General features: G+C 44.5%; 1 pseudogene; it reads left to right on the forward strand.

Annotated features, from left to right (window-relative positions):
• The first annotated feature begins 869 nt into the window (after positions 1-869).
• On the forward strand, positions 870-987 carry LOC126337290 (5S ribosomal RNA; annotated as a pseudogene).
• Positions 988-24,527: the final 23,540 nt, after the last annotated feature.

The raw sequence follows: 24,527 nt of genomic DNA on the forward strand, positions 1-24,527 counted from the left end.
GCTCCTTGCGAGTATCTATGTTTACATCTACATCTATCATCATAATTCTCTGTTACTGCACTCTCGAGAAGAGCGCAGAAAAAGTGAACACCTATATCTTTCCGTGCGAGCTCTGATTTCCCTTATTTTATTATGAAGATCGTTTTTCCCTATGTATGTCGGCGTCAACATAATATTTTCACATTCGGAGGAGAAAGATGGTGACTGAAATTTCGTGAGAAGATCCCGCCGCAACCAGAATCGCCCTTGTAGAAGACCGAAACAGTGAGAGCAAAAGGAAGAGGAGACAGTGGAAACGAAAAATACAAATGAAGTTCGAGGAGGTGTGGATCCATCCAGACGCGTATTTATAGGGGATAGTGCATTTTATACCGAAACTCTAAACACGTGGGTATAGGAGAAAGTATAAGTTCTCCTCCACCCTCTCCATCTCTCGCTTATGACCTCTACTTCCCCCTTCCCATCTCTCTCTGTCCATCTCCTCCTCTCTCTGTCCGCCTCCCCCTCCTCCCCCTCTCCCCGCTCGCTTCCTTCCCCACGTTATCTATGTCCATCCCCGCCTCTTCCTCTCTCTATCAGTCTCCTTCTCATCACAATCTGTCACCATCTCCTCCTTCCCCTCTGTGTCCATCTCCTCCACACTCTTATCTCTCCACGTCAGCACCCCTACCCTAGCAGTATTTGCTTCCATATAGTAAGCAATATTTTTATCAAGTTTGGATGAAATTAGGTTTAGCAGGAGCTTTTCAACTATTGCCTTGCCTATGTACGCACATGTCACATATATTTAAAATGTTTCACACGTATTTGTAAAAAGAGTTCACCCGCATGTCTAGTGAAATTTGTCCTGCGGTTTCGATTTCACGCGAGGCAAAGGCCTTGCCGCAGTGGATACACCGGTTCCCGTCAGATCGCCGAAGTTAAACGCTTTCGGGCGTGGCGGGCACTTGGATGGGTGACCATCCGGGCCGCCATGTGCTTTTGCCATTTTTCGGGGTGCAGTCAGCCTCGTGATGCCAACTGAGCAGCTACTCGACCGAATAGTAGCGACTCCGTTCAAATAAAACCATCGTAACGACCGCGAGAGCGGTGTGCTGACCACACGCCCCTCCTATCCGCATCCTCAGCTGAGGATGACACGGCGGTCGGATGGTCCCGAGGGGCCACTTGTGGCCTGAAGACGGAGTGCTTCGTTTTCACGCAGCTCGATATTTATCACATCTCCTGAACTGTAATTTTGTAGGAACACTTAGTGGCATATGTCGATACCGTTCCAAAAATGCGTTGCTAATAGAGTTATTAGAACAAAAGTAATACAGTTAAACGCCACGCATGATGCGTTCACGCTTCTAAGTATTCGTGAAGTCATATCTCTTTATCTCTTCAACCGTCAGTCACACAACGATGTAACTGTGCACATAGACTCAGTGGTAAGTGTGAAACCTGTCTGAAAAATTAGTCGCGAGTACAGTTAGTAGTAAAGAAGTAATAAATTAAAACTGCATGCCTGATGTGGCAGTCTTACTGCATGAACAGCAGTAACGTTTTTTTCCTTTCATGATTTTGTGTGGGTCTTCAGCAAGAAAAAGATTAAAAGTTTGAAATTATGTGTAAAGTATGTTGCAAATCACTAAGTGTTTTCGTATCAAATACTGGAGGAGTAAAGTCCGGGTATGCGCGTGTAATGTGCTACGTGTTATTTTCAACCCCACTCTGCCCTCCCTCAGTCCCCCCTTGAGGTAGGTAAGTGGTTCTTACTCTCAAAGCCATTAATTCCAGACAGTAAGTGACATGTGTACCAAGTTTAGTGGACATCGGTACAGTGGTTTAGGAGTAACTGCAGAAAACACATACAGACGCACGCACACACACACACACACACACACACACACACACACACACACAGACTTACATCCATTTTTATAACACGTATAGATTCTTGTAGAGCAAGACAAGCACCCGGATCCTTTTGCAGTCTCTGAATACAACAGAAATGTATGTTTCATTTGGTCTGGAAACTGCGATTAGGTTACTAATTCTGCCCCATGTTATGCCCAAGCCAGTATAAAACACATCTACAGCTAGTAAATCGGCTTAGGCTTTCTCCATTTCCCGAGGGGAGACACGTAAGACAACAACCTCCACACATCACTGGCAATGTAAACACTTCAACATCATCACAACGCTGATAGACTTTAACTTTCACGTAAGTTTTACTTTAGATTGAACAATACAAGTTTAATTTTAAGATAATTCAAAATCTTGTTCCTCTCCTATCAAGTAACACTTTTAAGGCAAACAAATCTCGTGATACCAAATGTTGGCCGGCCAGAGTGGCCGAGCGGTTCTAGGCGCTACAGTCTGGAACCGCGAGACCGCTATGGTCGCAGGTTCGAATCCTGCCTGGGGCATGGATGTGAGTGATGTCCTTAGGTTAATTAGGGTCTTCTAGGGTACTGAAGACCACATTGCATTGTTCTATTAGGTAAAGTCCACAAGGCCAAATTACAATAGAGGACTTTTATAAAGAAACAGTTTCACTCTTAAAGATGACAATTACAAAATTTTACGTGACTGTGAACGACAACTACAAGAAGTTAATTATTTGGTCTGCTCAAGGATTGATATAGCTTCTGCTAGTGTCTTGCCATGAGATCTGAAGATTAATGAACCTACCCAGATAATTGCAAAAAGGTGATTGTGATCTTCGCAAACACCGAATACTTTGTTGAAAAAGAAAGTGATCTCTTTCTCTCCAACACTCAATATCTTTTTGCATAAAGCGTTAGGAGGCTTCTCTGTTGTGAAGATGTAAAGCTCACGACTTTGTTATTGTTTGTTGTTTAAGTCCATTTTCCTTGTGATACTGAGACAAGTTTTTGGGACCTCCTCAAATGAGTTAAACTGTGTGGGAACATAGAAGGAACTTTCACGCGAAATGAGCAAATAATTGAACCCAAAGTCTTGTGGAAATACGATTAGACTGCTACTCATTTCATTTCAAAGGCGTCAAAATAAAGGGCATGATGTACAGTTTTACCTTCTGCAGAGGTTCGACGTAGGATACACTTCCTTCGGACGTAATAAAGTGCAAAAAAATGGTTCAAATGGCTCTGAGCACTATGGGACTCAACATCTGTGGTCATCAGTCCCCTAGAACTCAGAACTACTTAAACCTAACTAACCTAGGGACATCACACACATCCATGCCCGAGGCAGGATTCAAACCTGCGACCGCAGCGGTCACGCGGTTCCAGACTGAAGCGCCTAGAACCGCACGGCCACACCGACCGCCAATAAAGTGCATTTCGGTATCAAACCCACTGCAGCTATCAGCTACAGCTACAGCTTTTATCGCAAGTGTTATAAACTCCTAGTACCAGTTTAAAATAATGCCACTCTTCCTTTATACGTTTCTGTACCTGGTGATCAAAAAGTCAGTATAAATTTAAAAACTGAATAAATCACGGAATAATGTAGATAGAGAGGTACAAATTGACACACATGCTTGGAGTGACATGGGGTTTTATTACAACAAAAAAATACAAAAATTCAAAAAATGTACGACAGATGGCGCTCCATCTGATCAGAATAGCAATAATTAGCATAACAAAGTAAGACAAAGCCAAGATGATATTCTTTACAGGAAATGTTCAATATGTCCACCATCATTCCTCAACAATAGCTGTAGTCGAGGAATTATGATGTGAACAGCACTGTAAAGCATGTTCGGAGTTATAGTGAGGCATTGGCGTCGGATGTTGTCTTTCGGCATCTCTAGAGATGTCGGTCAATCACGATGCACTTGCGACTTCAGGTAACCCCAAAGCCAATAATCGCACGGACTGAGGTCTGGAGACCTGGGAGGCCAAGCATGACGAAAGTGGCGGCTGAGCACACGATCATCAGCAAACGACGCGCGCAAGAGATCTTTCACGCATCTAGCAATACTTTTTTTGTTTTAATGGAACCCCATGTTATTCCAAGCATGTGTGTCAATTTTTACCTCTATTTCTACGTTATTCCGTGATTTATTAATTTTTCAACTTTATACAGATTTTTTGATCACCCGGTATTTGGGTTGGCTCACAAGGCAGGCACGTTAAGAGTGCAAACAGTTGGCTCAGTTGATAGGACAGTGCTTCGGAGATGCCAAGCCTAGCCGAACGAAAATCCTTGGAAGGAAGGCGACAACCCGTTCATTGATGGCTAAGGTAAAATTAAACAATCCATATTCGCGGTTCTGTAAACCACGGTGATGCCCCCAACGTAATTTCCACTTGACAAGGTGAATAAAACGGTTAAAAAGACATTAGGACATGAACGAACTACATGCGGTTGTTTTCTCGTGTCTGCATTCAGAGTTGGAACCACAAACGTAGCGAGTAACACCGTGATGTTATGAGGCTGCAGATACACTGACGGAGAAAAAATGGCAAACCACGTAAATAATTAATGTAGAGTGACGAAATTTCGGGAATACTTCTATCTGTGTTAAAGTGATTAATACTGAAAGGTCACAGGTTAACGTAAGTGCGAGACAATCCATTGCAAATGTAAAATTATGATACATTAATAACCGGTGTGGCTCCCATAATGTTGAATGCAAGCATGAAAACGTGCATGCATTGTGTTTTGCAGGTGCCGGATGACAGTTTGTGGGATGGAGTTGCATGCCCGTTGCACTTAGTCGGTCAACACAGGGACTTTTAATGCTGTTTGTGGATGACACTGGAGATCTCACCCGATTATATTCCATATGTGCTAGACTAGAGACAGATCGGGTGATCGAGCCGACAAGGTAACATGTCGATACTCTGCAGAGCATGTTAGGCTGCAACAGCGGTATACGGGCGAGCGTTATCCTGTTAGAAAACACGCTCTACAATACTGTTCATGAATGGCAGCAAGATCAGTCGAATCGCCAGACTGACTTACAAACTTGCAGCCAGGATGGGTGGATAACCACGAGGGGCTCCTGCTGTCATACGAAATCATACCCGTGACCATAACTCCAGGTGTTGGTCCAGTGTGTTTAGCACACAGACAGTTGAGTCTCCTTCTAAACGACACACGGCCATTACTAGTACCGAAGCTGAAACAGCTTTCAACTGAAAAGACAACAGACCTCCACCTTGGCCTCAAATGAGCTCTCGCTTGACATCACTGAAGTCGCAATTGGCGGTGATTTGGGGTCAGTGGAATGCAATCTACAGGGTGTTGGCTCGAGGCTGACCTTAAAGTAACTGATATGTAACAATTCTTTGGGTCACTGTGGCGCCACCTGCTGTTCAAATTGCTGCAGCAGATGCAGTGCGATGCGCCAGAGCCACACGCCGAACACCGTGGTCACCCCTTTCAGTACATCTACATCTACATCCATACTCCACAAGCCAGCTGAGTACCTTGAGTACCTCTATAGGTTCTCCCTTCTATTTCAGTCTCGTATTGTTCGTGGAAAGAAAGGTTGTCGGTATACCTCTGTGTGGCTCTAATCTCTCTGAGCTTTTCCTCATGGTCTCTTCGCGAGATATACGTAGGAGGGAGCAATACACTGCTTGACTCCTCGGTGAAGGCATGTTTTCGAAACTACAACAAAAGCCCATACCGAGCTACTGAGCGTCTCTCCTGCAGAGTCTTCCACTGGAGTATTTCTACCTTCTGTGTATCGCTTTCGCGATTACTAAATGATCCTGCAACGAAGCGCGCTGCTCTCCGTTGGATCCTCTCTATCTCTTCTATCAACCCTTTCTGGTACGGATCCCACATTGCTGAGCAGTATTCAAGCAGTTGGCGAGCAAGCGTACTGTAACCTACTTCCTTTTCTCTCTGTCTGCATTTCCTTAGGATTATTCCAATGACTCTCAGTCTCGCATCTGTTTTACCGACGATTAATTTTATATAGTCATTCCATTTTAAATCACTCCTAATGAGTACTCCCAGATAATTTATGGAATTAACTGCTTCCAGTTGCTGACCTGCTATATTTTAGCTAAATGATAAACCATCTTTCTCTCTGTGTATACGCAGCACATTACACTTGTCTACATTGAGATTCAATTGCCATTCCGTGCACCATGAGCAATTCGCTGCAGATCCTCCTGCATTTCAGTACAATTTTCCATTGTTACAACCTCTCGATATACCACAGCATCATCCGCAAAAAGCCTCAGTGAACTTCCGATGTCATCCACAAGGTCATTTATGTATATTGTGAATAGCAACGGTTCTGAGACACTCCCCTGCGGCACACCTGAAATCACTCTTACTTCGGAAGACTCCTCTCCATTGAGAATGACATGCTGCGTTCTGTTAGTGAGACGTGGCTGTCCGGAGCGAGATCTTCTTGCGTCCGTACATTCTCGTGACCACCGCTGCCAACAATCATGTACAGTGTCTAAATTCCTACCGGAAGCAAAAGGAACGTACAGCTTCTCATAGCCCTATTACACAAACTTGTTCGTGAGGTGTTGATAATGGCTCGTCTTCGTCGCCTTAAAGGCATTCTTGACTGACGTTAGTTCACCACGTCCAGTTTCGAAGGTAACTAAGGCTCGCGACAGCTATTGTGTTTAGTGAAAGCAAACCTGATTTGCATCCTCATAGTGGGACTACTAGCTGCCAACGGCCTTGGCGCAATGGTAACACCGGTTCCCGTCAGATCACAGAAGTTAAACGCTGTCGGGCTGAGCTAGCCCTTGGATGGGTGACCATCCGGTCTGCCGAGCGCTGTTGGCATGCGTGGTGCACTCAGTCCTTGTGAGGCAAACTGAGCAGCTACTTGATTGAGAAGTAGCGGCTCCGCTCTCGGAAACTGACATACGGCCGGGAGAGGGGTGTGCTGACCACATGCCCCTCCATATCCGCATCCAGTGACGCTGAGGATGACACGGCGGCCGGTCGGTACCGTTGGGCGTTCATAGCCTGTTCGGTAGGAGTTTGGTTTAGTGGCACTACTAGCGCCACTTACGCGTCTGGCTCGAAATTGAGTAGAAATCATCTTCAAGACCTGGAAACATGTCTACCAACTTTAGTTTATGTCCCACATCTCCTCCTTGGTTTTGTGGGTTCATTTTCGACAGTGTTTATTGTGCATTTGTACGTAAGGTGGCTGAACGCGGAGAAACAACGTGTGTCGTGTATTATTTTCCGGTTTCAACCACTTACGGCGTCCATTCGCATCTGTTACGCATCGTATCGTAAGAACGAAGACTGTCATCTAAGGCGTGTGCGATAATTCAGATACTAAATGACTCTCCTGCATGGACGGCGGTTACTCTAAAATTTCGCAGAAAATCGCTTCGCGCAAGCCGTTGCCGGCTGGCGTCTTTTTTACTCGGCCCGCCTGTTGGGCCTGATTAATCACGACTTACAAAAGAACGTCGACGGCGGCTGATTAACAGTGATTCAGACGAGGATGTCAGCAGCATAATGAAACGTCCAATCAATCTTGTGAGTCAGTGTGCACCTGCTGTGACAAAAAACTAGAGAGCGATTAGTGGCAGTCGGCGTAAAAAGTGAATTTTCGCTATTTGAAAGAATCATAATGCAGTTTTTTCCCTCCCAATTTACAAGTAAAATAGAATCTCGTAAATAAGGAAATATTGTTCGTGAGTTACTAATATTTCTCATCGGATAATGAAGTCCGACGTGGCGTAAACGTTACGGCCACCTGCTGCGGTCCATAGTAATCGTGTTTCGCGATGGACGGAACTGCTAAATGAGCCACAAAAAGTGAGGCCAGCAGGTGCTGACACGTCCACTTTGATACATGCAGCCAAGCTATCTGCAGATGATAAAGAGTACTTGACTCAGGATTAATAACCTGCAATGTATGATGGGGGCGGACCTTCGGAGGGCAAATTGAATGTTCAAGGACATTTTAGAGTCAGGAAAGTACTCTTTTGGCACTTAAAATTGAAGAGTTTTTAGCAAACAGAACACAGCATGTTGTTATCAACGGAGAGACGTCTACAGACGTTAAAGTGACCTCTGGCGTGCCACAGGGGAGTGTCACAGGACCATTGCTTTTCACAATATGTATGAATGACCTAGTAGATAGTGGCGGAAGTTCCATGCGACTTTTCGTGGATGATGCTGTAGTATACAGAGAAGTTGCAACATTAGAAAACTGCAGCGAAATGCAGGAAGATCTGCAGCGGATAGGCACTTGGCGCAGGTAGTGGCAACTGACCATTAACATAGACAAATGTAATGTAATCTGGGAGTATGCGTACGGAAGATTTGAAGTGGAATGATCATATAAAATTAATTGTTGGTAAGGCGGGTGCCAGGTTGAGATTAATTGGAAAAGTCGTTAGAAAATGTAGTCCATCAACAAAGGAGGTAGCTTCAAAACACTCGTTCGTTCTATACCTGAGTATTCCTCATCAGTGTGGGATCCGTACCAGGTCGAGTTGACAGAGGAGATAGGGAAATTCCAAAGAAGAGCGGCGCGTTTCGTCACAGGGTTATTTGGTAAGCGGAATACAGTTACGGAGATGTTTAGCAAACTCACGTGGCAGACTCTGCAAGAGAGGCGCTCTGCATCGCGGTGTAGCTTGCTGTCCAGGTTTCGAGAGGGTGCGTTTCTGGATGAGGTATCTAATATATTGCTTCCCCCTACTTATACCTGCCGAGGAGATCACGAATGTAAAATTAGAGAGATTCGAGCGCGCACGAAGGCTCTCCGGCAGTCGTTCTTCCCGCGAACCATACGCGAGTGGAACGGGCTAAAAATGGCTCTGAGCACTATGGGACTCAACTGCTGTGGTCATTAGTCCCCTAGAACTTAGAACTACTTAAACCTAACTAACCTAAGGACATCACACACATCCATGCCCGAGGCAGGATTCGAACCTGCGACCGTAGCAGTCGCACGGGTCCGGACTGCGCGCCTAGAACCGCGAGACCACCGCGGCCGGCAGTGGAACGGGAAAGAGAGGTAATCACAGTGGCACGTAAAGTGCCCTTGCGGAGTATAAATGCAGATGGAGATGTAAAATTACAACACCAGGAAAGGTAGCAAATGAAGAAGGTAGCAAATGAACTTATTCTGCGTATGCGTTATAGGCCGAAGTAAATACGGTTAAATTTCATGTGACTTGGAGGAAAATAGTGTGCGAAATGAAGTAGGGGAAACCGGTGCGGTACGGTAACGGTAACATTAACATGATCATAGGCTAATTAAAATGGCAAAGAGAAAGCTAAAAAATTTCTGTGTGACATTTGATATACAACTAAAACAGAGAAACAAAGAAATCAGATGTTAACGCTCACAAGCGAACACTACAAAATAATTTTAAAAGGTTGACAGTTGGTCTGTTGTGCCTCTGGCTCGGGCAGATCGGAAACAAATTCATAACTTTAGTCCACTGAAGGGAGCAAAGTCATGGGATAGCGATATTCACGTATACAGATGGCAGTAGTATCGCATATATGATATACAGGATATAAAAGGGTAGTGCATTCGTATAGCTGTCATTTGTACTCAGGTGATTCATGTGAGAAATTTACGGCGTGATTATTGTCGCATGACGGGAATTTACAGACTTTGAAAGCGGAATGGTAGTTGGAACTAGGCGCATGGGATATTCTATTTCGGAAAACGTTAGAAAATGCAATAACCCGAGATCCAATGCCTCGACTGTGTGCCGAGAATACCAGATTTCAAGCATAAGTTCTCACCACGGATCAGTGGCCGACGGCCTTCTCTTAACGACCGAGAGCAGCGTCGGTTGCTTAGAGTTGTCAGTGTTAACTGACAAGCAGCCCTGCGTACTATAACCGCGGAAATCAATGTAGGACATACGAAGAACGCATCCGTTAGGACAGTGCGGCGAAATGTGGCGTTATCGGGCTATGGCAGCAGCCGAACGAAGCGAGTGGCTTTGGTAACAGCCCGACATCGGCAAAAGCGCCTCTCCTGGGCTCGTGACCATATCATTTGGAACTTTTGAGAACATTTGTCCTGGAAAACAGCGTTTTTTTTTTTACTACCTCAAAATGAACATAAACACTCATAGCGCCTCCTCCGTTCACTATCACCGCCCACCGTCATTGTATGAGGTCTGAAGATGGTCTAAAACAAACCGACACCGATAATCTCAAAGAAAAAGTTTCTTGCGCTTGTCGCTGTTTATGTTCATTTTAAAATATCATTTGGACCCTAGACGCAAGGAAAACAGTGACCTGTTCAGATGAGTCCCGATTTCACTTGCTAAGATATGACGGTAGTGTTCGAGTGTGCCGCAGACTCTACAACGCCATGGACCCCTCCTCACGCACAGAAGGTCGTCAGATGATACAATGTTTTCCTTGTAAATCTGTATCATATTGATTCTTGCTGTTTTCAGTTTATTGGTTCAAATATATGGAAATGGCAAAAAGAACATATTGACACCGGTGTGTCAGACCCACCATACTTGCTCCGGACACTGCGAGAGGGCTGTACAAGCAATGACCACACGCACGGCACAGCGGACACACCAGGAACCGCGGTGTTGGCCGTCGAATGGCGCTAGCTGCGCAGCATTTGTGCACCGCCGCCGTCAGTGTCAGCCAGTTTTGCCGTGGCATACGGAGCTCCATCGCAGTCTTTAACACTGGTAGCATGCCGCGACAGCGTGGACGTGAACCGTATGTGCAGTTGACGGACTTTGAGCGAGGGCGTATAGTGGGCATGCGAGAGGCCGGGTGGACGTACCGCCAAATTGCTCAACACGTGGGGCGTGAGGTCTCCACAGTACATCGATGTTGTCGCCAGTGGTCGGCGGAAGGTGCACGTGCCCGTCGACCTGGGACCGGACCGCAGCGACGCACGGATGCACGCCAAGACCGTAAGGGACCGCACCGCCACTTCCCAGCAAATTAGGGACACTGTTGCTCCTGGGGTATCGGCGAGGACCATTCGCAACCGTCTCCATGAAGCTGGGCTACGGTCCCGCACACCGTTAGGCCGTCTTCCGCTCACGCCCCAACATCGTGCAGCCCGCCTCCAGTGGTGTCGCGACAGGCGTGAATGGGGGGACGAATGGAGACGTGTCGTCTTCAGCGATGAGAGTCGCTTCTGCCTTGGTGCCAATGATGGTCGTATGCGTGTTTGGCGCCGTGCAGGTGAGCGCCACAATCAGGACTGCATACGACCGAGGCACACAGGGCCAACACCCGGCATCATGGTGTGGGGAGCGATCTCCTACACTGGCCGTACACCTCTGGTGATCGTCGAGGGGACACTGAATAGTGCACGGTACATCCAAACCGTCATCGAACCCATCATTCTACCATTCCTAGACCGGCAAGGGAACTTGCTGTTCCAACAGGACAATGCACGTCCGCATGTATCCCGTGCCACCCAACGTGCTCTAGAAGGTGTATGTCAACTACCCTGGCCAGCAAGATCTCCGGATCTGTCCCCCATTGAGCATGTTTGGGACTGGATGAAGCGTCGTCTCACGCGGTCTGCACGTCCAGCACGAACGCTGGTCCAACTGAGGCGCCAGGTGGAAATGGCATGGCAAGCCGTTCCACAGGACTACATCCAGCATCTCTACGATCGTCTCCATGGGAGAATAGCAGCCTGCATTGCTGCGAAAGGTGGATATACACTGTACTAGTGCCGACATTGTGCATGCTGTGTTGCCTGTGTCTATGTGCCTGTGTTTCTGTCAGTGTGATCATGTGATGTATCTGACCCCAGGAATGTGTCAATAAAGTTTCCCCTTCCTGGGAGAATGAATTCACGGTGTTCTTATTTCAATTTCCAGGAGTGTATATATATATATATATATCACCTTTCGTTTCACCATTTACATCATCGCATTGACTTTTTTATTTCGTCTTATTTTTTCCTGTCATTCTTTTTTTCGTCTGGAATCTGCCTGCGTCGCCTGTTACCTGTAAGAGAGTGCCAAACAGTACTGCGCACTTGTGGCTATCGCGTCAGCTCCTGTAGCCACCATGACGATATTTTCAGGTAACCGACGAAAATTGGGAAGATTCAGTTCGTTTTTGGTGCTGAAACTGAAATTTTTCTTTCGTTTTCTTGTAGAAGTCTGCTTTAAACAGTTGCTACGAACAAAACGAGTGTGATTAATAGTTCTGCTGCAGCTTTTTGACCACTGTTTTCTCGGGTACGTTGCACATTATAAGGTTGTGCTTAGGTTTAGACATGTGTGCAAATACAAGGCTAAAAAACGCGTCGTCTCCTTCAGTTGAGTCATTAATCGCTTAAAATCAGCTGTGCGCAGAGTTCCTAGCATTCCCGTCACACCCGACGGCAGCCACATCTGACACTGCTCTGTAATTCATAAACAGGGCTTGCGAAAGGTGTAGTGATTTGCCGTGACACCATGTTGCCTTTAACAGAGGGCAGCCGATGTGGCAACACTGTACCGGTATGTGACAGACGCCAACCGTCACGTACTTTTATCGGACTGCATACTATCTGGGGCAGAAATGAACCACGGTCGTTTATTCGCTGATCCGCGCCGCCCCGACCTACAGTTAGGTACAGTTCAAAATTCAGAAAGCACTTTTTTTTATACGGTACACTACAACATCAACAGCCTTCCGCAGTCCACCTGCTTTGGTGAGCCAGTAAATATAAACCTTAGGGCACTGACATTGCGTCACTGCAATACACTTGAGGTGTAGCGGTGGGACATGGAGTCCCATACCATCCTGCAACAGTGACAGTACTCTTCTGTCCGGCATAAAAACGTAGCCCGACACGGGCAGGTAGGATTGGAAAATCGTGGACGTGGAATGGAGGGCTAGTCCCGCCAAAGGAGGCAGCCGCGGTGGGCGTGCCAGGCCCGGCGCTAGTCCTGTTCGGAAGCCGGTTCCTCGAGAATGGACAACGGAACCGGACGGCGATGCCAGCGACGCGGATGTGTAGTCCCAACATGGCGTAGCCCATGGATAGTGTCCCATAGGGTAGCCACTTTCTAATAGAGCCGCCGCTCATTGTTGCTTATGGTGTCCAGCACTTTGAAAAAAGAAGCCTCTAAACTCACTAAAATAAAGTGTTGCTGTCTGAGAGTTTAAAAACACAAAACCAGTAGATAAATTCTTTTCGCTTACACTGCAGCTTAAGAGTTACTAACATTGTAATAAGGACGCCAAAAACAAGTGCAGACACGTTACTGGCGCAACAATCAAGGAAAAAAATATGCTATAATAGCTTTCTACCATTCTTGTCGCTTGGATAATACATCCTGAAAGTCATTCTAGAGTGCACCATTTACCAGCCAAAGTACATCCCTAGTTGCGTTCTGTCACATGGTTCCACCCTGCCCTGACGTTCCCTACACACAGCAGCCACTTCTGACATCAATAATGACTAATCTGTCGAGTTGTCGAGTCGAAATTAGCTTAGATGACAGGTAAACGTCCATGCTGCTCATCTATGTGACACAGCGTATTAGTGACTGGCGAGTTGTGGTGTTCAAGTCTCTCCACAATCCATATGTTTTCAATGGATGAGAGGTCTGGAAGACGTTTTGTTGGAAGCAACCAGTCGAGTACCCTCTGTATCGCGCTAGGTCAGACAGCACGCCCAACATACGAGCTTGCAGTTGTGACCGGACGAAACTATAATCGTCTGGCCACAACTGTGCGTGCTTTGATTGTTCTGGAAGGAGGCTCATCGCACCATGGAACACGTGAGTAGCCGGGCAATGGTGCCAGAAGCGCAATATTAGTTCACTTTATTAAATAAATGAATGAAGAATTCACTCAACTTCGACACACTTCCTTGCCTCTGGAGTACTGGGTAATTTACAGCTTTCATGGAGTTGGGAGAGGGGACGTGTGGTCTACAGCGAAGATCTCGAAGATAGAACACATCAGAAATGGAGCGATTATTGTCAAAATTACCGTACATGCCAGCCAAAGGTGTTCGACAGCGTATCCTCAGGCACCCAGGTGTTGAGCCCATACGAAGATGGCAATGCAATCTTGAAACACTCGTTGTTGGATTCTCCACACATGGATAAGACCATTGTGTTGCTTTACATAGAACCCGGATTATCTAAACAGATGACATGGCACCATTTCTGTGTCTAGTGCTGTCGCTTAGTGCACCATCGTCGACTCGACACTCTCTGCTGCCGTGTCAAGCAAAGCCACAGTAGTGGTCGCCATTCTCACAGTCCATGATTCTTCAGCCATTGACGCATATTGTGGATGTTTGTCTTGCTGCAGGTAACACCATTACCTGATACGTGGCGTGGCTATGAGTCGTGCATGGCTGGGCGAACAATTTGTGTCCTCTCAGCTGCTAGTCGCGTGGGACAGCTGTGATCCTGCATGTAATTGAGATCCTCCAAACAATTGAGGTCTTGCATGACGGTGACGGCCCTCTTGAGTCCATTAATTCACAAGAGACACTTGATATCCTGCACAACGCTGCCAAGAATGTCGTGGAAAGGTAAATTACAGTCTCGATGGGCAACGATCCTGCTGCTGTCCAATTCCGATACGTACTGCTCGACTCTTCTCTTTATTACACAAGGGATGAGACGATCTTCTCAGAAGTAACTAACATTCAAATGCGATCACTGAATGAGAAATCCACTTTTTTGTCTCTTTGTACCGGGAGGTTATAACTACGTTATTTTGCCTACTTTTTCGTGTCCGGAGCCGTAATTTTTCAGCCCAGTACAGGGCTACGTCAGAAGCTTCAGCTTGCAGAGGTCGTCTAGTTAACAACTGCAGACATTCAGGAGTTTTCTATGGCATTTTCATGGTGAAAGCTTTTCTTTCTTTCAGAAAACACGTTTGGCCCCGACGAAGGGAATTCCAGACAAAGGTCTCGTAGGCAGTTTGCTCAAAAATGAATGAATCGCCCTGGGGAACCGACAAGGAATTTTCCCTTACGTAACACTGCCCCCGACATGCTCGTTTTTAAGTAATTCTTGCTGCATATTTTTCTCCTTCTCATCATCCTATATGGTAGTAGACGATTTGATTCATTCGAATTTAGCTGTACGGGAGCACTTCGTAGCAGTCCAAATCTGACGCTACGGAAACTGTTAAAGACCACATATGAGACAGATATATGGCTGTTTACCTCTTTTTACCTAGGCTTTCTTATGGTGATGAGCTGTCCAGTTGTATCATAACGGCTTACAATGACGTAGGCTACTAACGCGCTGTGTACTTTCACATTTGACGTCAATGACATATAGGCCTAAGGAGTTTTATTGACAGCCATCAGGAGAGGCACGAACTTGTTTCTATTGCTGAGGCCACAGAAGCACGTTTGTGCGATGGTGCTTTGATCAGAGGCACCCGGTTCAAAGGATGGAGGAAGTAATTTGTGCAGCAGAGTGGTTAAACAGCTACCCTACCACGAATAATGGATGCGAAGGAACTAAACAACCAGTAATAAGAGGCAAAAATAATAGATGAAAGTGGCTTAATCCTAATCTTTATTCGCAAATTCTACCATAAAAAGTACTGTATTTTGTATTACATCTCCTTTTGCGTATGAAGAACGGCGTTTAGTAAGTGATGCAAGACTTTTTTTTCTGAAACAGGCTGTTTTTTTCAGGATTCCAATAACCGTGCTATTCCCCAGATGTCGGTAAGTACAAGATCCAGGTGCAGAGTGGATGAGGAAGAACAGTCCAGTGAAATTTCGTGAGCTCCTATCGGGTGTGCACACTTGTGTGAGGCCTTGTCAAGGAGAAGGAAAAGTTCGTTTACATTTTTGTGGTGACGAACACTCTGAAGTCGTTTCTTCAGTTTTCTCAGGGTAGCACAATACACTTCCGAGTTGATCATTGCACCATGAGGGAGGACACCAAAATGAATAATCCTTTCAGAAGACCGTCGCCATGACTTTACTGGCAGATAGTGCTTTTTCGGGGCTGATCTCCTGTGGTCTAGGGGTGGCGTCTTTGATTCATAATCAAAACGTTTTCGGTGCCGGGTTCGATCCCCGCCACTGCCTAAATTTCGATAAATAATCAGCATTGGCGGCCGAAGACTTCCGGCATAAGAAGTCAGCCTCATTCTGCCAACGACCTTGTCAAAGAGGGCGGAGGAGCGGATAGAGGTTCACGGCACTCCCTTGTCCTAGGGGTGGGAAATTGCCCCTAAAGGCGGAAGAATCAGCAATGATCAACGACATGAGGATGCAGAAGGCAATGGAAACCACTGCATTAAAGACACGTAACGTGTATCCACAGGACATGTGGCCTGTAGTTGAAGAAGTGTCGTGATGATCTCTCCATTGGCAAAAGATTCCGGAATAGTCTCCCATTCGGATCTCCGGGAGGGGACTGCCAAGGGGGAGGTTACCATGAGAAAGAGATTGAATAATCAACGAAAGGATAATGTTCTACGAGTCGGGGCGTGGAATGTCAGGAGCTTAAACGTGGTAGGGAAATTAGAAAATCTGAAAAAGAAAACGGAAAGGCTCAATCTAGATATAGTAGGGGTCAGTGAAGTGAAGTGGAAGGAAGACAAGGATTTATGGTCAGATGAGTATCGGGTAATATCAACAGCAGCAGAAAATGGTATAACAGGTGTAAGATTCGTTATGAATAGGAAGGTAGAGCGGAGGATGTGTTACTGTGAACAGTTCAGTGACCGGGTTGTTCTAATCAGAATCGACAGCAGACCAACACCGACAACGATAGTTCAGGTATACATGCCGACGTCGCAAGCTGAAGATGAACAGATAGAGAAAGTGTATGACGATATTAAAAGTGTAATACAGTATGTAAAGGGGAACGAAACTCTAATAGTCATGGGCGACTGGAATACAGTTGTGGGGGATGGAGTAGAAGAAAAGGTTACAGGAGAATATGGGGTTGGGACAAGGAATGAAAGAGGAGAAAGATTAATTGAGTTCTGTAACAAGTTTCAGCTAGCAATAGCGAATACCCTGTTGAAGAATCACAAGAGGAGGAGGTATACTTGGAAAAGGCCGGGAGATACGGGAAGATTTCAATTAGATTACATCATGGTCACACAGAGATTCCGAAATCAGATACTGGATTGTAAGGCGTACCCAGGAACAGATATAGACTCAGATCACAATATAGTAGTGATGAAGAGTAGGCTGAAAATCAAGACATTAGTCAGGAAGAATCAATACGCAAAGAAGTGGGATATGGAAGTTCTAAGGAATGACGAGATACGTTTGAAGTTCTCTAACGCTATAGATACAGCAATAAGGAATAGCGCAGTAGGCAGCACAGTTTAAGAGGAATGGACATCTCTAAAAAGGGCCATCACAGAAGTTGGGAAGGAAAACATAGGTACAAAGAAGGTAGCTGCGAAAAAACCATAGGTAACAGAAGAAATACTTCAGTTGATTCACGAAAGGAGGAAGTACAAACATGTTCCGGAAAAATCAGGAATACAGAAATACAAGTCGCTGAGGAATGAAATAAACAGGAAGTGCAGGGAAACTAAGACGAAATGGCTGCAAAAAATTTGAAGGCATCGAAAAAGATACGATTGTCGGAAGGACAGACTCAGCATACAGGAAACAAAACAACCTTTGGTGACATTAAAAGCAACGGTGGTAACATTAAGAGTGCAACGGGAATTCCATTGTTAAATGCAGAGGAGAGAGCAGATAGGCGGAAAGAAAACATTGAAAGCCTCTATGAGGGTTAAGATTTGTCTGATGTGATAGAAGAAGAAACAGGAGTCGATTTAGAAGAGATAGGGGATCCAGTATTAGAATCGGAATTTAAAAGATCTTTGGAGGACTTACGGTCAAATAAGGCATAAGGGATAGATAACATTCAACCAGAATTTCTAAAATCATTAGGGGAAGTGGCAACAAAACGACTATTCACGTTGGTGTGTAGAATATATAAGTCTGGCGACATACCATCTGACTTTCGGAAAAGCATCATCCACACAATTCCGAAGACGGCAAGAGCTGAAAAGTTCGAGAATTATCGCACAATCAGCTTAACAGCTCACGCATCGAAGCTGCTTACAAGAATAATATACAGAAGAATGGAAAAGAAAATTGAGAATGTGCTAGATGACGACCAGTTTGACTTCAGGAAAAGTAAAGGCACGAGAGAGGCAATTCTGACGTTACGGCTAATAATGGAAGCAAGGCTAAAGAAAAATCAAGACACGTTTATAGGATTTGTCGACCTGGAAAAAGCGTTCGACGATATAAAATGGTGAAAGTTATTCGAGATTCTGAAAAAAGCAGGGGTAAGCTATTGGGAGAGACAGGTCATATACAATATGTACAACAACCAAGAGGGAATAATAAGAGTGGACGATCAAGAACGAAGTGCTCGTATTAAGAAGGGTGTAAGACAAGGCTGTAGCCTTTCGCCCCTACTCTTCAATCTGTACATCGAGGAACCAATTATGGAAATAAAAGAAAGGTTCAGGAGTGGAATTAAAATACAAGGTGAAAGGATATCAGTGATACGATTCGCTGATGACATTGCTATCCTGAGCGAAAGTGAAGAAGAATTAAATGATCTGCGGAACGGAATGAGCAGTCTAATGAGTACACAGTATGGTTTGAGAGTAAATCGGAGAAGTAGTAGAAATGAGAACAGCGAGAAACTTAACATCAGGATAGATGGTCACGAAGTCAATGAAGTTAAGGAATTCTGCTACCTAGGCAGTAAAATAACCAATGACGGACGGAGCAAGGAGGACATCAAAAGCAGACTAGCTATGGCAAAAAAGGCATTTCTGGCCAAGAAAAGTCTGTTAATATCAAATACCGGCCTTAATTTGAGGAAGAAATTTCTGAGGATGTATGTCTGGAGTACAGCATTGTATGGTAGTGAAACATGGACTTTGGGAAAACCGGAACAAAAGAGAATCGAAGCATTTGAGATGTGGTGCTATAGACGAATGTTGAAAATTAGGTGGACTGATAAGGTAAGGAATGAGGAGGTTCTACGCAGAATCGTAGAGGAAAGGAATATGTGGAAAACACTGATACGGAGAATGGACTGGATGATAGGACATCTGCTAAGACATGAGGGAATGACTTCCATAGTACTAGAGGGAGCTGTAGAGGGCAAAAACTGTAGAGGAAGACAGAGATTGGAATACGTCAAGCAAATAATTGAGGATGTAGGTTGCAAGTGCTACTCTGAGATAAAGAGGTTAGCACAGGAAAGGAATTCGTGGCGGGCCGCATCAAACCAGTCAGTAGACTGATGACCAAAAAAAAACAAGGGACACTTGCGAGGAGCGACAGTTGTGAGGAGCGACATTTGTGAGGAGACCCGGCCGAACAGGTAGCGGGGGTCTACAGGGACACCAAACAGGTAGCGCACCGCAGTTCAGTACTGCTGTATAGGTTATTGGCGGTGCGTAAACGTAAACAAGAAGTGTAAAGGAAGACAACCCACCAGAAACCACTTGGTTTACGCGAAGGCAATACATGTATTCCGGACGTCGCGGCTAATGAAGTGCCAAAACACTTGAAAAACACTAAAAGTCGTGCAAAACTAACGAACTTTTCAGTTTCTTCTGTTTGCGCCGAAGAAGGCGGGCGGTTGTTCAGTCAAGGATACATCTTCAAATCACTATCTTCACACAGGAGTGCAAAACGATCGGTGCAACGCATCGGCAAAAAAGCATGCGACCTACACCAGATCGGACCAATGCTGCAGGAATACTTCTGCAAGAACATCATTTGCTAATGAATGATGGGAGCAAATATTTACTTGGAAATGACGACAGAGGACGATATGATAGGATATTGGTGTTCGCCAGCGAAAGGGGAAAATCTTGTTTGACAAACTACAATTCGGTCTTTGTCGATTCGATGGAATGTTCAAAAGCTCCCGCAACGCAATTTGGACAGTTATTTATTGTTCATGCTGATATTTATAGTTCTGAGGAGAAAACAAACACAGTTCCAACCGTGTAGGCCTTGCTACCCAATAAAAAGCGAGAAACGTACCATGGCTTTTTCATAGCTGTTAACGGCAACGTACCTGGATTGGATGCTATAACTATCATGATGGGTTTTGGAGCTGCAATCATCCACTCAGTAACACATTTGTTTCCTGATGCAAAGATTAATGGCTGCAACTACCATTCCAATCAGTGCTTGTGGAGGCAAGTGCAGAACTGCGGCCTTGCTGCTGCCTACAAGGAAAACGAAGAAATTCGTTTCACGTAAGATTGTGTTCCGCTTTGGCTCACATTCCTCTGGAAATGTTAGATGATGGGTGGCTATGCGTTCAGGAGAGCACGCCAGATAATGAAAAACTGCAAGATTTTTACGACTATTATGTTGAACAATGGCTGGATAATGAAGACATGCCAAGAGATATATGGAAATGCGCAGGAAGGCGTCACCGCACCATTAATGTTTCAGAATCGGAGGATAGATACATTAATTTCGAAGGTTCATCCAAATTGTTACTCCTTAGTAAAAATTCTCAGAGAGGACGAAGAATATCATGGGCACCAATTTGACCGACTAGTTTATGTAGGTGGGAAAAGATCCCGGATTTCTCATATGTGTCTCTACATTCCAGTTTAAGTGTCGCTGCTCACAAGTGTCTACAACCCACTTTTTCTTCGGAGGAGGGGTCTGTAGCGCCACAATGGATTCCCGTTGTGTTTCCGATTCGAGGTGATGAACACATGTTTCATCATCTGCGACGATATTCCACAACAAATTTTCATAATCAGCCTCGTGATGCTTGTCAATTTCGCACATATGGTCCTTTGTTGCTACCTAAAGTATTCCGTCAGGCGGCGAGGAATCCAGCGGGCATACGCCTCTGAGTACCCCATGTGGTCGACGAGTGTGTCAGCATTACCAACAGAGATGTCCAGCTGAGCAGCGAGGTGTTTGACTGAGATCGAGAATGTCCGCACGTTCCAGCATTGAAGGAGTCACAGTTGCATGCAGCTGGCCGGCACGCAGGAGATACTACAAGTTTGCGCGGCCTTGTTGCGATGATGACAGATGCCTCGCCCAACGACTCAACTGTGCTTTTGTTCATTACCCAGTCTCGTCGGACAGTCTGCAAGAGCCTATGAATATCTGCGATGCTCTGCTTTTCCACCAAAAAGACTCAGTTATAGCTCCTTCCTTGGAATGCACCTCCGCTACAGACGCCATTTTGAAGGCTTTCTATAGTGCTGCCATCTGTTGGTACCTCATGGAACTAGAGGGGCTAAGCAGGAATATTCCACAATGTCTAATAACAAAATCTGCCTTTTTCTCCAAACGAATTTTGTCGTGAAAAAAAGTGCATTACATTACATAGTCAACGCCCTAGTATTTTTATCGCGAAGATTTTCATTCACGACTGCGCCCTTGCGCTGGTTGATGATTTCAGTGGATACACTGTTGGCAATGGAAGCTAATAAAGCAGCGTTTCTGGTAATATTTATCTATGCAAGGATTCTTCGTTCGTTTTTCACGCTAAATGAAAAACAATTCAGAGCTTAATTATTAAAAATTGGGAGATCTTGCTGTCCGGAAGTGGTGCATGAGTCATACTAAAAATTAAAATTTCCTCTAACGTCACCACCGTCATTGATCTCTTAATTTATTTAAGTCAAGACACTGACAATCATCATTCGTTGTAAGTTCAGCGCCAGCTTCCAGGATTAGCAGCATTACTGCCCTACCACAGACTGAGTCACAAGCAAGCAAACAACACTTAGAATACGAAATATTTTTCTGTCGGGCCAATAGGACCATTCAGTTTTCAATAAAATAACAACCCTTTCAAGTTTGCATAATGAGCCGAAACATGTTTGGGCGATAAAACCGACGTAACAGTAATATTCTCTTTGTGTAAAATGGCACGAGCCAATACTAAATAAAAGTTATGAATGATGGCACAGAAGTGCCGAAAAATTATGAGGTGCACATTTCATCTTGGCTATTGCAGAATTGTACACTTCTTCCTTACATATATGGATATGCAAATATCTGAGTGCAAGCCATGTTGATCCGCGATCTTTGGTTGTGTTATATCGTCTGTGCCTGAAGGCACGGAGAGATTATTTATTAGTCAGGTATTTTGCGAATAAGACGCGCAACTGAATGGATCGGAAATTTTTATCTGGAACTGATCTATCAAATATGGAATACAGATTTGCTGTAAATGATTGAGTAACATGATGATGAGCGAATTTCTGGATTTTGAAAAGAGTTTTGAGAAGAACTGTGATTCAAAGAAATACAGCTTTGGATACTTTCTCGTTGTTGGCACTTTGTTGTGAAGTTAACTGTCGAACAGAGATTTGGTTGAAGCATTTATCTCATAGGTTGCTCAAAGCTACAGAAGTTAATTCTTCTCCCCCATATATGCATACCATAAAGAAAAATAAATTATTTTGGGTATGTTAAACTTTGTGGTAAAATAAGTTTTTGAATAATCGGTGATTTAGAATTGTCTCTAAACCCAGTCATTTTTGTGAAAAGTCTACATTGCTCACTAGGTTGAAAGCGAAGTTATAAAGTAATTCTTCTCTATGAAATTATTTTGGAAAAATAATTTGTAGAACATTAACACCGAAAATTATTCCCATCAAGAAATTATGTGTTGTTTGTATCCGCACTGCACGACCTGGTCTTAAACCCAGTCATTTTTGTGTAAAGTCGATATTGCTCACGACATTGAAAGCGAAGCTATAAAGTAATTGTTTTCTATGAAATTGTTTTGGAAAAATAGTTTGTAGAACATTGGCACCGAAAATTATTCCCATCAAGAAATTCTGTGTTGTTTGTATCCGCACTCCATACTATTTTGAATATGATTTTTAGTTTACCATTTAATTTAGCTTTCCTGTGTGGCTACATGTTGGGCTCCACTTTCGAGAGGAAACCTTTACTGTACTGAGGTAAATGCAAGAATATTTCAGGGACGTAGTCACACAGTTACACGATATATACAGAAGAATGCCATTACACAGTGAATCAGTGATTACGTCAGCTAGCCTGCATTAACTTTAGAAGCTATTTTCTTCTTATACGCCAGCCGATGAGGCCGAGCAGTTCTAGGCGCAACGCTCGCAGGTTCGAATCCTGCCTCGGGCATGGATGTGTGTGATGTCCTTAGGTTAGTTAGGTTTAAGTAGTTCTAAGTTCTAGGGGACTGATGACCTCAGAAGTTAAGTCCCATAGTGCTCAGAGCCATTTGAACCATCTTCTTATACAAAGTTCATTTCAGTGAACATTGACATGTATCCGTATGCGAATCAGCTTTTTTTTTTTTTTAGTCTACTGACTGGTTTGATGCGGCCCGCCACGAATTCCTTTCCTGTGCTAACCTCTTCATCTCAGAGTAGCACTTGCAATCTACATCCTCAATTGTTTGCTTGACGTATTCCAATATCTGTCTTCCTCTACAGTTTTTGCCCTCTACAGCTCCCTCTAGTACCATGGAAGTCATTCCCTCATGTCTTAGCAGATGTCCTATCATCCTGTCCCTTCTCTTTATCAGCGTTTTCCACATATTCCTTTCCTCTCCGATTCTGTGTAGAACCTCCTCATTCCTTACCTTATTAGTCCACGTAATTTTCAACATTCGTCTATAGCACCAAATCTCAAATGCTTCAATTCTCTTCTGTTCCGGTTTTCCCACAGTCCATGTTTCACTACCATACAGTGCTGTACTCCAGACGCACATCCTCAGAAATTTCTTCCTCAAATTAAGGCCGGTATTTTATGTTAATAGACTTCTCTTGGCCAGAAATGCCTTTTTTGCCGTAGCTAGTCTGCTTTTGATGTCCTCCTTGCTCCGTCCGTCATTGGTTATTTTACTGCCTAGGTAGCAGAATTCCTTAACTTCATTGACTTCGTGACCATCAATCCTGATGTTAAGTTTCACGCTGTTCTCATTTCTACTACTTCTCATTACCTTCGTCTTTCTCTGATTTACTCTCAAACCATACTGTGTACACATTAGACTGTTCATTCCGTTCAGCAGATCATTTAATTCTTCTTCACTTTCACTCAGGATAGCAATGTCATCAGCGAATCGTATCATTGATATCCTTTCACCTTGTATTTTAATTCCACTCCTGAACCTTTCTTTTATTCCCATCATTGCTTCCTCGATGTACAGATTGAAGAGTAGGGGCGAAAGGCTACAGCCTTGTCTTACACCCTTCTTAATACGAGCACTTCGTTCTTGATCGTCCACTCTTATTATTCCCTCTTGGTTGTTGTACATATTGTATATGACCTGTCTCTCCCAATAGCTTACCCCTGCTTTTTTCAGAATCTCGAACAACTTTCACCATTTTATATCGTCGAACGCTTTTTCCAGGTCGACAAATCCTATAAACGTGTCTTGATTTTTCTTTAGCCTTGCTTCCATTATTAGCCGTAACGTCAGAATTGCCTCTCTCGTGCCTTTACTTTTCCTGAAGTCAAACTGATCGTCACCTAGCACATTCTCAATTTTCTTTTCCATTCTTCTGTATATTATTCTTGTAAGCAGCTTCGATGCGTGAGCTGTTAAGCTGATTGTGCGATAATTCTCGAACTTTTCAGCTCTTGCCGTCTTCGGAATTGTGTGGATGATGCT

Source organism: Schistocerca gregaria, chromosome 2, assembly GCF_023897955.1.
Source record: "Schistocerca gregaria isolate iqSchGreg1 chromosome 2, iqSchGreg1.2, whole genome shotgun sequence".
NCBI lineage: Eukaryota > Metazoa > Arthropoda > Insecta > Orthoptera > Acrididae > Schistocerca > Schistocerca gregaria.